This window comes from Mirounga angustirostris, unplaced genomic scaffold, assembly GCF_029215605.1.
Source record: "Mirounga angustirostris isolate CCGP_5_RB_7025 unplaced genomic scaffold, mMirAng1.0.hap1 SCAF_3, whole genome shotgun sequence".
NCBI lineage: Eukaryota > Metazoa > Chordata > Mammalia > Carnivora > Phocidae > Mirounga > Mirounga angustirostris.
In genome coordinates this window covers 113,070,015-113,085,272 of record NW_026991711.1, presented here as the reverse complement: position 1 = coordinate 113,085,272, position 15,258 = coordinate 113,070,015, and positions in this window count along the sequence as shown.

Sequence of the window (15,258 nt, the reverse complement as noted above, 5' to 3'; positions counted from 1 at the left end):
TCTAATACTCTTCTGCATCTGTTTTCCTTCTCTTAGGATGTGGAGTTAAAATGCAATTGCGTGCTATACTTCAATATCTTTTCTTCTTGTCTAAGATCATTTTCTTCCATAAGCAGAGTTTATACTACAGAGGTAAGTATGGCAAGACCAGGTGTATTAAAGCAAGACATAGAATACTATTTTGGAAAATCATAGTTGTTTGATTAAACTATAAGTCTCATGAGAAACTGTTTGTAATGTTTCCCAAAGAGGAGTAAGATCCATCCCATTGGACAAGTGAAAGGATTTGCAAAGAAGTAATTGGATTTTCATGATGTTATGGGCTTTTTTTTTTTTTTTTTCTTTAAGAGAGAGAGAGAGAGCACAGGTGCATGAGCAGGGGTGGGTAGGGAGGGCGGGAGAGAGAGAATCTTAAGCAGGGAGCCCCATGTAGGGCTTGATCTCACAACCCTGAGATCATGACCTCAGCTGAAATCAAGAATTGGCCCCTTAATCAACTGAGCCCCAAGGTGCCCTGTTGTTATGGGCTTTTAAAGGGAGTGTTAGAGAGAGTTTGTTTAGCTGTAATGAAGGGATGGTGTAATCAGTAAGGGGGGAAAAAATGCCCCAAACTAAAGATATGAGAAGAGAACAAAAGAAAGTCAGCGAATCTGATCAAAACAACCAGAAAATCTGACCCAAAAATCTGACCACTAGTGAATTGATAGTTACAACTGGTCTGAGTTTCCAAGGTATTAGAGTATCTCTGCTGCCTATGTGGTGTAACTTGAACTTGAAGTCACAAGGGATAGGGTATGGAAGCCGACATAGAAAACACTAATTTTCTTGGAACAATGTGTATGCCAGAAGAAGGATAATTAGTTGAAATGAATAGAATTATTTTTAAAAAAATTAATTCCAGTGTAGTTAACGTACAGTGTTAATTAGTTTTAGGTGTACAGTATAGTGATTCTATACATTCTATACTTTACTGAGCGCTCATCATGATAAGTGTGCTCTTAATCCTCTTTACCTATTTCACCCACGCCCCACCCACCTCCCCTCTGGTAACCATCCGTTTTTTTTCTTTATACATAAGAGTCGGTTTTTTGGTTTGTCTCTTTTTTTTCTTTGTTCATCTGTTAAATTAAATTTCACATATAAGTGAAATCTTATGGTATTTGTCTTTCTCTGACTCACTTATTTTGCTTAGCCTTATACTCTCTAGATCTATCCGGGTCATTGCAAATGGCAAGATTTCATTCTTTTTTTATGGCTGAATAATATTCCATCACATATATCTTCTTTATCCATTCATCTATGGATGGACACTTGGGCTGTTTTCATAATTTGGCTATTATAAATAATGCTGCAATAAATATAGGGGTGCATATATCTTTTCGAATTAGTGTTTTTGTAGGAATGCATAGAATTCTTAAATGTGGGGTGGTAGGGATGAGTCACATGGAGACAATCAGAGTAATGCAGAGGAGGGACCAGAATGTATTGTTAAATGCAGTGATGTGAATATAATTGAGAATGAGATGCTACCAATGGTATGAACATCTCTGAGAGAGACTGGTGGAAGGGTCTTTCTGGGTTAGAGACAAACTATTTTTGCATTTCTAAAGAAGGCTTCTTATCCTTCCCAAAGACATCTGCAAACTTCTACTCGTCATTTAAAATAATCTTGGGATTATTTTCTCATACCTCCAAGAGAAATAATCATACTCCTCTCTGTTACATCTGGGCTTTGTATATATTCTTTTAATGTGCGTTAGCACACCATCTTATAATTGTTTCAAAACCTGTTTATTTCCTTTTCTAGGAGGGAAGTTTATTAAGAGCAGGTTTCTGTTTATCTTTGTAATGCACTATATTTGACTTATTGTGGGTGTTCAATAAATGTTAAATGGAATTTAATTTTGAGAACTGTCCTGGCTTTAACTAAAGTTGGCCACAGTGTTTACTAAGGATGGCTGAATCCTTTGGTGGGGGCAGGGAGTTTCCTCTGTTTGTATATCTGTATGGGCAGGAAGGAAGAGGTAGTATTCTTTGACAAAGACCCCTAAAAATAGTGTGTTAATGCTGTACTTTATGCATCGACTGTGATTTCACTGCCATCAATTACTGGAGATGGGGTGACCAGACGATTTGTGTGAGGAGAAAATTTCTTCCATTGCTAGAAAACATAAAGACTCCTGGCAGAAATTTTTCACTGACCTTAGACTTTTGTAAAGCTACATTTCTCTTGATTATCTTGCATATTTTCCTTCACACATGATGTAAATAAATTTGGTTTATTTTTTTCTTATTTTTTCCCCTACTCTTTGTTTTGGCTGCTATGGAGCTCAATGAAGCACTGTTATCTCATCTTAAATAATTTTGTGCATTATGTCTTTTGTTTCTTTATATTACCTCTCCCTAGGACTCTTCTTATATTTTAGTCCTTTCTCCCTTCACCTCAATTACTCTATCATAGGATTGTATGATTTTTTAATAGCTATCTCAAATTCATCTGGGAACAAGGCAGGATATAAAGTAATTAATAAGTAAAATAAATCCAGGCATGTTAGCCCCACATACTACCTGCCTGCCAATACCACATAATACAAACCACATTGCACTGTTTAGAATGAATGAAAGCAAAGGTCTCGAGCTGGTGGCTAACAGGGAAAATCCTGCCCACTGACATGTTTTGTTTGGCCCACACAGTGTGTTTAAAATATGAAATACTTGCCAAACGTTAGGAATCAGAAAATTTTAAATGAAATCCCAGTTTTTCCTAAAGGGGCCTATATTCCATGGCAACAATGCATGAGTGGTAGCACTCTTTTTCCAGTTCATCACAGCCCCGGGTATGCTATTTTATTTCTGCTGTATTTCAGTCGGCACTATTGTATTCATTTACATGACCTGCTAGACACTATAAAGATTTTGCTTGGGGCTCCTGCATTAATGAGATGAGCAATTTACTTAAATAAGTCATCATTTTTCAGTAGCTTTTTATTTCTATTAATAAAATAACGGCAGACTTTTTGTTGTTGCTTTGCTTCTTTTGAAATTGAAAAAGCTAACCAACATTTTGGAGCTTAAATCAGAGAAATAATATATTAATTTGTGATATTTCTACCCAGACAGTGGAAGTCTTCTTATCAGGGGATTAATATTTAGGACACCTTTACTATTGAAATCATAGTCCTGAATCTGGAAATAAGGCCTTGGCCTTGCAACAGTTGTCAGAAACTTCTGCCTTGTAGTCATGGATTGTAATGTTTTTGACCTCAAGTGAGGGTCCTAGTAACTCTTACTTAGCATATTACTTTTAACAAGCTTGATTTTCTTTTCTTCAGTCCAGAGTGAAGTAGAAATATATATATTTTTAAACAGTAGGACAGTTGTAAAAGGAAAAGTGACAAAACACACTTTGATGCTTAAGGGAAACTACCCCCTGCCAAAAAAAAAAAAAAAAGAAAAAAAGAAAAAACCTAAAAATTTAGAATTACTACTTGGTGAAATTAAGTATTTTCATAAATGTTCCGTTATGTTTATGTCTTGTATAAAGGAGATTGGGCACCTACCATATTGTCCAGCTCCACTGGCTTATAACAGCAAATGGTGTCTTTTTCCAACTCTGTACTCACTGATAATCATGATTTTTTTTGTTTGTTTCCAAAGCGCTGATTGTTAAACATTTACCTGAACATCACTGCATCCAAGGCCTACTAGGCATTTTTCCCTCCATATTTTTTGTACTTTAGCATATGCTGCTGTCTATCCTTCCACACTGAAATACTCACCTTCCACTTCCTCCGTTGGAAAACTCCTACTTAAAAAAAAGAAAAGAAAAAAAAAAAAAAAAAACTCCTACGTCTCTATTAAAACTCCTTTTATGCATCATCTCCCTTGTTGAATTCTTCTCTAATTATAGATAGAAATAATTATTCATAATTTGTATCAATACTCTTCCCATTGTATTTTATTTCTCTCTATATACTTCGTATTTTTTCTAGGTAGTGATTATTTCCATGAGATCAAGGACAAAATATTTTTATTCTCCTGATGATACACCCTTTAGTGAATCATTCCATCCAAGGCCATAATGGTTATCCTCATTAGATGGAATATAAAGAACTGCTGAACCTAAATTGAATTAATCTCTTAGCAGATGAGTGACATGGACATCCGTGGCATTGTACTATCAATTAATAAGGACAGGAAACTAAAAGGCAAAGGTGTAAGATGGGAGTATGAAGGACTAAGTTCTCCAATCTGGCAGAGAGGGTAGGCACTTTGATTAAAGACTGAGAGTACATTGTTCTCTGACTTCATAAGGGCAACCTGGCATGGTCTGGACATTTATATGAATGTGTCTGATATTTGGTAGTTGTTTTAGGGGATAATGATTAGGTGAATTGTTTCTTAGCAATATCGAGCGCTTATCCGTGTTCCCTATCTTTGCATTGCAGTTTCTCAAAATACAGCATTCTAAACTTTCTGTGTGCCTCATGCAAATTGTGTGTGACAGGTCACAGTTATTTAATAGAGACTAATAGTCCTCATTCCCATAATCCATATTATTTAAATCCTCCCATGTCAGTCACTATAGACTAAATTTGTATCCAAATCATTTTCATTCCCAGAAGTTAAATGTGATTCTGGCAAAAACATAGCTCTTATATTATTTTGGCACTTTTATTATTAAATAATTATGCTCAAGAAGCTTCATTGCTTGTTACAAGCTCGGGATGTGAGGAAAATTCCAAAGCAAAGACTGCATCAGTTTGTGGGCATTTCTTTGTCATTACCAAGTTGTTTTTCTTTGAATGTTCTTTGATTCTCCCCCGAAAGAAAGAAAGTCCATTCAGTAGCATCAAAGTGTGGATGTTGTCCGTAGTGATCTGGACGGGAATCAGTAGCAGGGGGCTTCGCCTCAATGTCTGTGGTTCACGGGAGGATGTCACTCTTCAGAGACAGTGTGAGCAGTAGGGAAGCAGGGGAAGTTTCTGAATGACCTCACAGCAAGAGATGAGCGGCCAGTACTGTAATAATGGTTTACATTGGCAGGACTCCACTTCTGGGGTGGTCCATAGTGACATTGTCAAGAATCTCTTTCATTAGTACTGTGAATACTTCAGGGACACATTGGTTGAAAGGTGAAAAGTTGGAAATGCTGCTGTTTTTCATGGCTGGGGCTAAGGAGAGCCCATTGAGGAGCTTCTAAGAAGCTGTTTTTTAAAGAAAATACAGAACGCCAACACGATTTTTCATGAACTCTCAAATGCAGTGTGGTGCAGACTCTCGATTAACAAACTGCTCTCTCTCCTGTTGGAATTGTGGCTTCCTTTTGGTAGTGTGGTTTTTTGCTAGGAAATCTCAATTTACTAAGGTTGAGAGGTTAATGGTTTAGGCTGCAGGTAGCAGCAATTATCCAAACTGGAGAGCAAATAGTATAAAGTAACTGACATGCATTTTATCAAGTTTATTGATTAAGGTTTTGTGTTCTTTCAATTTATAGACTTGAAGATTTGTTCCATGGAATGTAACAACCAGTGAAAACCTGGCATATTACACACTCCCTTGCACACATGTTACCTTCCTTTGAGTCCCTTAAATAGTAATGTCAACAACATTAGGGATCTAAACTCAGTATCTGCTTTGTTGCAAAGGTGCATTTTAGTGTTTTATATATATTTTTAAGGGAAAATATAGGAAAAATTGATAACTTGAACAGGCATGATCTAGAGCAATTTAAAATTAATAGAACACTTCATATTTCAGGAGTAATTTACATTCAGTGTTCTGTCACTTCCAGCAAGTCTTGGAAAAGATCTAAACTTGTCTGACTGCTCTATATATCCATAAGCACATCTTTCCAGATTTGATTGACTAGCGTTTTAATAGTGCAAAACTTACTGGTATGAAATCTTTAAAGTTATATATAACAGCCTCAGGAAAAAAATACTTTATTTTAGTGTTATGTTTTAGATATTAATGAATATGTAATTTATTACTTAAAGGTTCTTTTGCATTTTATCTGAAGTTAGATTTTAATCCATAAATCCATTTACCATGTTTATTTGGATAATTTCATCCTAATTAAAATTTATTTTATGTTTTTGTAATTATAAAATAATGTATGGTTATGTTAGACACACAAAAAATCCTCTGTAACATTTTATTGTTCCATCTTTCCCAGCTTAATTTTTCTATCCATAAATATGTATTTTTACGGTTATGAATAGATATTTATTATAAACAGTTCAAACATTAGAAAAACTTATGCTGAAAAAATAAATATTTCTAAACATTTCATTTCCAGACTAATAAATAGCTTGTATAGTTTTACCAATTTTTCCCATGGATTAAAGGTATGTAACAAGTTGTTAGATAAGTTGTATTTAAATATTTAGTAAGTTGTATTTAAGTATTTTTAAAGAAGTGGATCTATTTTATACATGCACTTTGAAATCTTTTTCACCCTCAAAATAAACAAAATATATGGACTTGTGAGTACATTCTATTTGTATTTTTTTAAGCTTTTATTTTTATGTAACCTCTACACCCAACGTGGGGTTTGAACTCACAACCCTGAGGTCAAGAGTCACATGCTCTACTGACTGAGCCAGCCAGGAGCCCCTATTCTATTTGTTTTTTTAACATATAGATTCATGTTTACTTATAAGATTTTATGCTTTTCTTTTTACTTATCATGATAACTAGAATAATTTTTATTATTATGTAATATTTTCATGGTATTTTCTTTTAACTTCATAATACTCCATTGCACTATTTAGAAATAAACATTTAAAAAATAGAAATGAACATTTTTATAATTTTGATATCAGTTGAAATATCTCTTTTTCCTCTTCCTCCTCCTCCTCTTCCTCTTCCTCCTCCTCCTCTTCCTCTCCCTCTTTCTCCTCTCCTTGTCTTCCCCTTCCTCCTCCTCCTCTTTCTTCTTTTTCTCCTACTCTTCTTTTCCTCCCTCTTCTTTGCATTGAATTTTATCAAAGGGAAATATTGGACTAAAGAACATGGAAATTTTCAAGTTCTTGTAATATATTAAGTAATTACTCAATGCAATATTTATAGCAACAGTGTGTAAAAGTACTTGTTTCCCTGAAATTTCATATTTAGATGATTTTATTGATGTTTACCTTTTGTAATTTGCACTAGATGGTAGAACGTAAATCTTGCTAAGAGTTTCAATCTAATTCTCACCAAAATCTATTGATATTCCTGATAAACTACTGAGTGGTTTAGTATGGAGCAGAAGCATGGCCACTAGAAAGCTAATGGTGAGAAATTATTCCCAGATTAGTACTTCAGGTTTTGAGAACATAATTATAAGAATTTATAATTATAACAATTATATGGAGAAATTTAGAGTGCTTAAATAATTACTGCACAATATATACGCACAAATGGCAGAATTATGACTAACGATGTGTGAAAATGTGGCTTGAAAGGGCCTAACTCTTGGGAGGTGATGCTCTGAAAGGAACATCTAGGAAGATGCTGTGAAAGGGAGTCCCATAATGATCTGGGAGTTGGCTTAGAGGATCTGATTTAGTCATGAAGTCCTCTGGCAGGTTTTTTCCCACAAGGATGGAAGATTGAGGAAGGGAGTTTTTATCTTTGTTGTCATGTCAAAATTATCTGAATTTTGTTACTGGCCAACTGCCTTTTGCTTTGATTTTAAAAATATAAGAATCTAGGGCCACCTGGGTGGCTCAGTTAGGTTAAATGTCTGCCTTCGACTTACGTCATGATCTCAGGGTCCCGTCGCAGGGCTCCCGGCTGAGCAGGGAGTCTGTCTGTCCCTCTCCCACTGCCCCTCCCCCTGCTTGTGATTTCGGGATTAGGGTGTATTGGGATTCAGAGACTTAACTGATGTAAATTTTTGGCCTGCTGCTTGTTCACTCATTGGTCTACATCCAGTCTCAGATCTTAAGAGCTCTTCAGGCACTGTAGGAAGATTATCTCTGCCTCATGCTGTTTAGGTCATGTAGTCTATTGTTCTTGGACTTCCCCAAATTTCATCATGGTTATTGGGCTCTATCTCCCTAGAGGAGCACAGTAGTCTCCTTATTTTTGTTTTCACCTCCATAAAATTTCATAAAGAGCTGGTTCTCCTTTTGTTATTTTTTATTGTGGTCTAACCTGAATGTGAATCTTTGTCATCAGTATAAGGCAGGCCTAACATGAAGTTATTAGGGGGTTTCTGAGTCTAGCCAGAATGTGGATGTGAAACCTGCTAGGACGCTTAAAGGAAGTATCTGAGTTGTACAGATGTGAGAATCTTTTGGAATCATAGGACTTTAGAACAGGGAGTGACCTTAGAAATCATCTTGTCATTTTTCCCCTCATTTTATTTATTTATTTATTTATTTATTTATTTATTTATTTATTTATTTATTTATTATTTATTTATTTGAGAGAGAGAGAGTGCATGTGCAGGGTGGGGAGTGGCAGAGGGAGAGAATCTTAATCAGGCTCCAGGCCCAGAGCAGAGCCCAAGACATCAGGGCCTTGATCTCAAGGACTCTGAGATCATGATCTGAGCCGAAATCAAGAGTCAGATGCTTAACTGACTGAGTCACCCAGGCACCCCTTTTTTTCTCATTTATAAAAGAAATAAAGATGATCAACAATATGAATAAATGGAACATTGAGCACAGTGGACTGTACCGAGTACTGATGGTGAGGAAAAGAAGCGGTGAATGACTCTTCTGGTCATCCTTACATGTTTGATGGAGGAGTTACAACTCCTGTAAAAAGACTAGTGAGTTGCCCTGTCCTCTTTATAAATGTGGGATGACTCAGTGATGGTTTTTCTATTCTTTTTCTCTTGAACATAAGACTAATGCTAAGAAACATACCAGAAGATGATGATTATTAATAGTAGGATTATTGTAAAGTCCAGTATATGTTTTCCAGATTTAATAATCAGAGATGAAATATACATGGAATCCCTCAATAGCATCATATTATTAGATTCACAGTTTGACATGGATTGACTTTATCAATGTGTTTGCATTATAGCAGTTTTTTTCCTTTCATTCGTTCTGTAAGTACACAAATGATAGAGTAATATTTGACCTAGCATGTTAATGAATTTATCCTATATAAAATACTTGGATTTAAAAGCTAAGATTTTATGCATCATTCAGAAAAAGGAGTTGTTTGGACAAAGATAACTCAGCTGGTCCCTGAGGAGTTTGGACTTCCTGTTTTGCTCAATGTGTGTCAAGGACAATCCATGTCATTAGTATTTTCTAGGTGATTTGTAGGTTTCCCATAACAGTGCCTTTTTATTCCATTGTGGTGCTATATCAAATGTTTCTTCTTCAGAAATGGCGTATAATATAAATATATAGAAAACAAAATATATATTGTATTGTATGTATATCTAATAAACTGCATTTGTGTTTCCACGATTTCAGAAAGAACTGCTTGGTATTTGTTAATGAAAACTGTTGTGCAGTTAGGACTTTCTGAACACTAAAAGGCAATCTAAATTTACAAAGAAAAACGGGTGGGGGAGAAGAATTGATTGACTTGTTCTTTCTAGTTTGTATGATGACATTCCATGAGTCTCTGGGCCCCGACCAAGGTAAACTGAAATAAGGATTAACTGACTATCGCAAAGGCTAATTTACAGAAACCACATGAGGAGTTCTGAGCACAGACAGTGCAGATAACAAAAATATTATCCATGTTGTTTACAGTGGAGTTAGTCAGTTTATTAGTTGGAGTGCTTCATTATGTATAAAAGATGCCAGTGATAGTCTCCTAGTCAAAATAAACAGGCATAAAGTGTTCTGCATATACAATTTGTGGGGAATAGTTACTTTGCTATTTATTTAATAATTGACCATAAATGGAGTCAAAGTGCAAAGGGAAAAACTAAAAAAGCAGCCCACTAAGGGCTTTTTGAAAGATTGATAAATAATGTGGAATCTCAATTAGGCTGTAGAAGGAATGCAGATATTAAAAATTTGGTCAAGAATCTAATTAGCTGGAGGTAATTAAACAGTCTCACACGGGGTCATTAATCTTTTCCACAGACCTTTGATGTTTTGCACACTGTCTCCTAGTCATTAATAAAATTCATAACACTCCACTTTGTGCTGTTTTATCATCATGTTTTTTCTCTGTAAGAGCATAGAGCAAGTGTCATTGTATCACAAGGGCCTTACTTTAGTTAATTTCTTTTCCTCCCCCCACGCTTGTTAGGATTAACCATTTAATGATCCAAACAAAAAGCAAACAGCACATTTAAACTTGTCCTTAACTTTGGCAAGTAATACAGTTTTACAACTTTGTCATCATTATATTAAAAAGGAGAGAGAGAGAGAGATTTCTATTGTTCCCATGCAAATGTTTCTTAGAAATGGTAAATTACAGTGGAAAACATTTAGTTACCTAAAGATTTACACAGTTGCATATTATAACTGTAACTTTTCAAAAAGCAGAATAAGTATTTAAGAAAAACAGACTAAATGGAAATTGTGGAACATAAGCTGTACATTGAACAACAAAGGTGGAGAATGTCATTTCCCTAGTTTATTCTGATAAGTTTCAAAGTAATGCCATATTCAAAACTGGCTGTGTCATAAAAGACAAGGAAAATACAAAGATTGCATTTACAAAATATGATTGCTGTCAGGAGAAAACATTTTATTCATTTTCATAAATGCAGTATTTGTATATTTATTCTTTTATTTCAGTTTTTAACCAAATACATTTCTGAAAAAAAAAATCTTGTTTTACAGAATTGATTGTATTTATAATAGAGCCTGTTACTCCAAAAGCCATTCTACCTGTCCCCTGGTAGACTCTATTGAATTAGCAGAGAATGCTAAAAGAGATTGAGTAGTTCTGAACATTTCATTAAAGGGATAATGTTCTCACAATGATGGCATAAGAGAATATGTAGGAAATGAGATATTCATCTCAACACACCTGAAGAATTCATAAGCATTCGTTAAAGAAATACATGAAATGATATCTGCAGAATATTAAACACAGAAAATATTATTTTATGTTAATTGGCTGTTTCTGATAGGAAGATTGTCAAGCCACGCCCCCCCCAAACCCAAACAAACTACAGTCATATGCCTATTTAATGAAATTAAAATTTCTGGGAAAAAAATCACTTGCTTTTTAAAAATTTTAGGAGTTGTTAGATATTCTCTCTTATCTTCTGATATATTTTGTGTGGGTGAAATCAGGGCATACTTTCTTTTTCAAAAATAAATGCTTATTTTCCAAATAATTAGCACTGCTCCTTATTTTAAAAATGTCATTTTTTAACCTAAAGTAACACAAAATATTTGCATAAGATGAAATTCTATATTTTGAAAATGTCGTTATAACAGACTGTCACATTTTACTATCTATACACACCTTTGTTTAAACATCAAGAGAAAATTAATTTAGAAAAGAAAAATATGTCATTAGAATCATAAAACGAAAGCTCATATTAAACAAAAATGTCTGACTCTTCACTACCAGTACATTATATAATATTGAGATACGATCCATTAGACATAGTATGAAGAGAAAAAACATATCAACTTCATGTACAAAAAGGAGTTGCTTAGAAAATCCATGTGGAATCCCCAATCAAAAATAGAAACACCCACTCACATTGATTAAAATTTAATAGTGATTTGACTAATCAGTATGTTTATTCTAAGCAATTACATAGTAAGCCTAATTGTTAAATTTGTACAGCTTTGTTATTCTCGATCCTCCAGTGACATAAATTTAAAACAGGTTTGAAGTTAATGACTAAAGGAATGTAAATAAAATAGTGTTTTAAAATATTAACAGGCTTGATAGCACCCTGGAGTAACAAAAAGGGTTTAGATCACATTGTGAGCATCAGACTTGTGTAATGGATTCTGCACTTTCTGTTTATGGAGCAATTAATTGTGGTCCTAAATTGGGTACCTGTTTTTAAAGATATAAAGTAACTTTAAAGAACACAAAAAGAGGGGCGCCTGGGTGGCTCAGTCGTTAAGCGTCTGCCTTCGGCTCAGGTCATGATCCCAGGGTCCTGGGATCGAGCCCCGCATCGGGCTCCCTGCTCGCTGGGAAGCCTGCTTCTCCCTCTCCCACTTCCCCTGCTTATGTTCCCTCTCTCACTGTCTCTCTCTGTCAAATAAATAAATAAAATCTTTAAAAAAAAAAAAAAAGAACACAAAAAGTATAAATGGAATTTATTGACACTATATTTGCATATAATTTTAAATGGAGTTTACATTTTATGCTATGTATCTTTGTGCCTAAGTGTTTGTGTGTGCTTAAGTTGTGTCATTTTTATTGGGTATATTTCATCCAGGAGATATCGTCTATCTTAGAGAAAAAAATGAGGAATGGACCACATATTAATGTAATTTATCATTTTGTGGCATATAAAAACACACATATATAAAAAAGCAGTTTTAAAACATAGTGATTTAACTGTAAATAAAAAATGTATTTAATAATAAATAGCAGCAAAATTGCATTTTCATGAGAAAATAGTTAAAATCCATAAATACTGAAGCATTTAGAAGTTTACTGTTTTAATATTTAGGTGGTTTATATGCTCTGCTTGTGTTAGCTAACTGGATATTAATGTGTGCTTTGAATAGTCTGCTCAAAAATCTAGAAATATATATGATTTAACAGACAGATATTTTGTTAAATTTATCTTTACCTCTGTGGGTCCTAGAATTTTAATCTATTTCTTTAAGTGAAGAGGAACAAGGGACAAAAAAGGAGTTCAATAGTATGAGTGTTTGCGGTTCAGTACCACCTCCCAATTTCCTGGTTAACTGTAAGGTCATTCCCCAAACAGCAGGGCATAGGGGAAATATACAATTCTGGAATCATTATATCATTTCCTGTCCTGTTTCCTGTCAACTGTTTCTGCCAGAAATGGCTAATAATGACCTATTTTCACCAAGCAATAGGAGAAGCTGAAGTCAGAATTAATGCTGTAGAGTTAGATCTCTTTCCTAAATGTAGTTATGAAATCCGGACTAAAGAGGGCAGGAGATACTCTGTAAAAAAACTACTGAAGACCAAGAAAAAAATCTCTAGGAGAAAGTCATGCATACATTTGAGTATATGATAAACTGATTTATTTTCAATAAAACCGGTGTAAATGCTTTAATTACTTTGATGCCTTGATTAACTGGAGTTCCAGTGATATTTGTAGGTAATAAGAGCTTTCCTTACACTGATTATTCAGCTTACTTCACAGCATTTGTATTGGAGATGAATGTTTTCTATACATTCCTTTAGATCGTAGTTTCCTTCTGGATCTATTAGGAGCAATGAAATTAATAGTAGCCTTGAACTAGGAAACATGTCATTCGCTTAGTTTAAAATATGAGGTCTTTTCTAATCTTCACTCCATCTTCAAACGTGTTTTGAAACCAAGGCAACATAGGTCACAAATGGATTTCTCTCCAAATTTATGTGAATTTCCATGGATGTACTAGCTAAATAGAATTCTTATCTATTCAGTGCAAATTCATGCCCTCCTATTTCCTTTTTTTAAATTTAGTAAATTTATCTGGCAAAATTGAGAATCTGAAATCAGTCAGAATGTTGAAATGTTGATGAATGATAATGATTATCAGGTATAGGCTAGTATTCAAGATATACTGCTGAATAAGAGACAAATCAAACTTACTTCTTTCTTTACTTTTAAGTAAAGAATATTTATTTATTTTATTTATTTTAATATTTATTTGTTTATTTTAATATGTAGATATCTAGTTAATCTGACCTTTTCAAAAACATTTGTAGATATTTAGATAATTAAGTAAACAGGGAAATAGTTCTCTGGAACAACTCATACTATATTTTTCATATACATGGCTCTTATCCAGGTTATTATTATTTGCAGAATCCCAAATTTTCACTTTTTAAAAATATATCCTTAGAAAAAATATTTAACAATTATTGAGATACTTGACTTATTCTGACAATAAGTATTTATTTTTTTTCTAATTTATTTTACTTTAAGATAAAATTTAACTTCTAACTATGAAGGATGTTACTATAATCCTTGTAATGGATCTGAATGGCCATTTTATGGACCAAATAAGCTTAAAACTTGAACAGCCAAAAAACAAAATCAAGGTGCTTAACCTTATTAACAGGATAATGCATTCAGGTAGCTAAAGATAGTCCACCTGTATAGAGTTTAACACTGAGTTTAAATGTCTGGAAAACTCAGATTGCTTCCACCTGGGACAAATGTTGTAATCCCCCCCCTTCCCCCCTTCTATCTGTGGTCTGCGTGTTATATTATGTGAAACTTCCAAAATGAAATTTCTGAAAATTCTACATAATTAAAAAATTCTCATAACATCTATTGATCATAAAGACTTAGAAATTGATGACCCTTAGATTTCTGGATGTCATGTGGGTTATTTTGGGCTTGCTGATGTCCAGGTTGTTTCTGCACGACTTGGTGTCCTGGAGCTGAAACCTTCCTAGATTTGCACTTAAAAAGTTCTTATGAAGTCTGACTTGATAACTAGTTGAAGGTCTGTACAGTAGTTTTACTGATCACTTTAAGACCACATAAGGTACTACATTATATGCAGTGCCGTCTTGAAATTTACAGAATTATTTCATTTGCTGAGAACACATTATTCTATCTGTTGAAGTTTAATTCACTTCGGGTCAGAATTTATTGAGGGCCCCCTCAGAAGACTTGAAGACAGTCAGCCCATCTGTCAGAGGAAGCAAACAGCTATATTAGTACCTGACTTACCTTAAAATACATGAATTCCAGCAACTACTATTTTTTAAGACAGAGGGATAAGAGAGACAGGGATGCTATGGAAACTGCTTTATTATTTTTTGCTTAAATCAGAAATTCAGGGGATATGCTCAGGATCGTTTCCTTAATGGTCCCTGGTAAATAGTGGGCAGGAACAATACTGAAAAATGTCCATGAGAGTTAGGCTAATAATGCTGCTTAAAAATTTCATTAATTATGTTCTTGAATAAAAAATATCGACCTGAATTTTAAACAAATGGTATACTGTGTAAGGCGGGAAACATTAACCAGGTTGTTTTATTTTACTTCATGAAGATATAAATTACATTTAATTTTCAGATACAGTAAAAAAAATATGATTTTTGCCAAGTTGATTCTTGATTAGCTATGACTATAAAGTAGCAATGATGATTTTTTAAAGATACGCAGATTTTACAAAGTTAATATATGTATTTTAAGTATACTTAGTATGATCATCG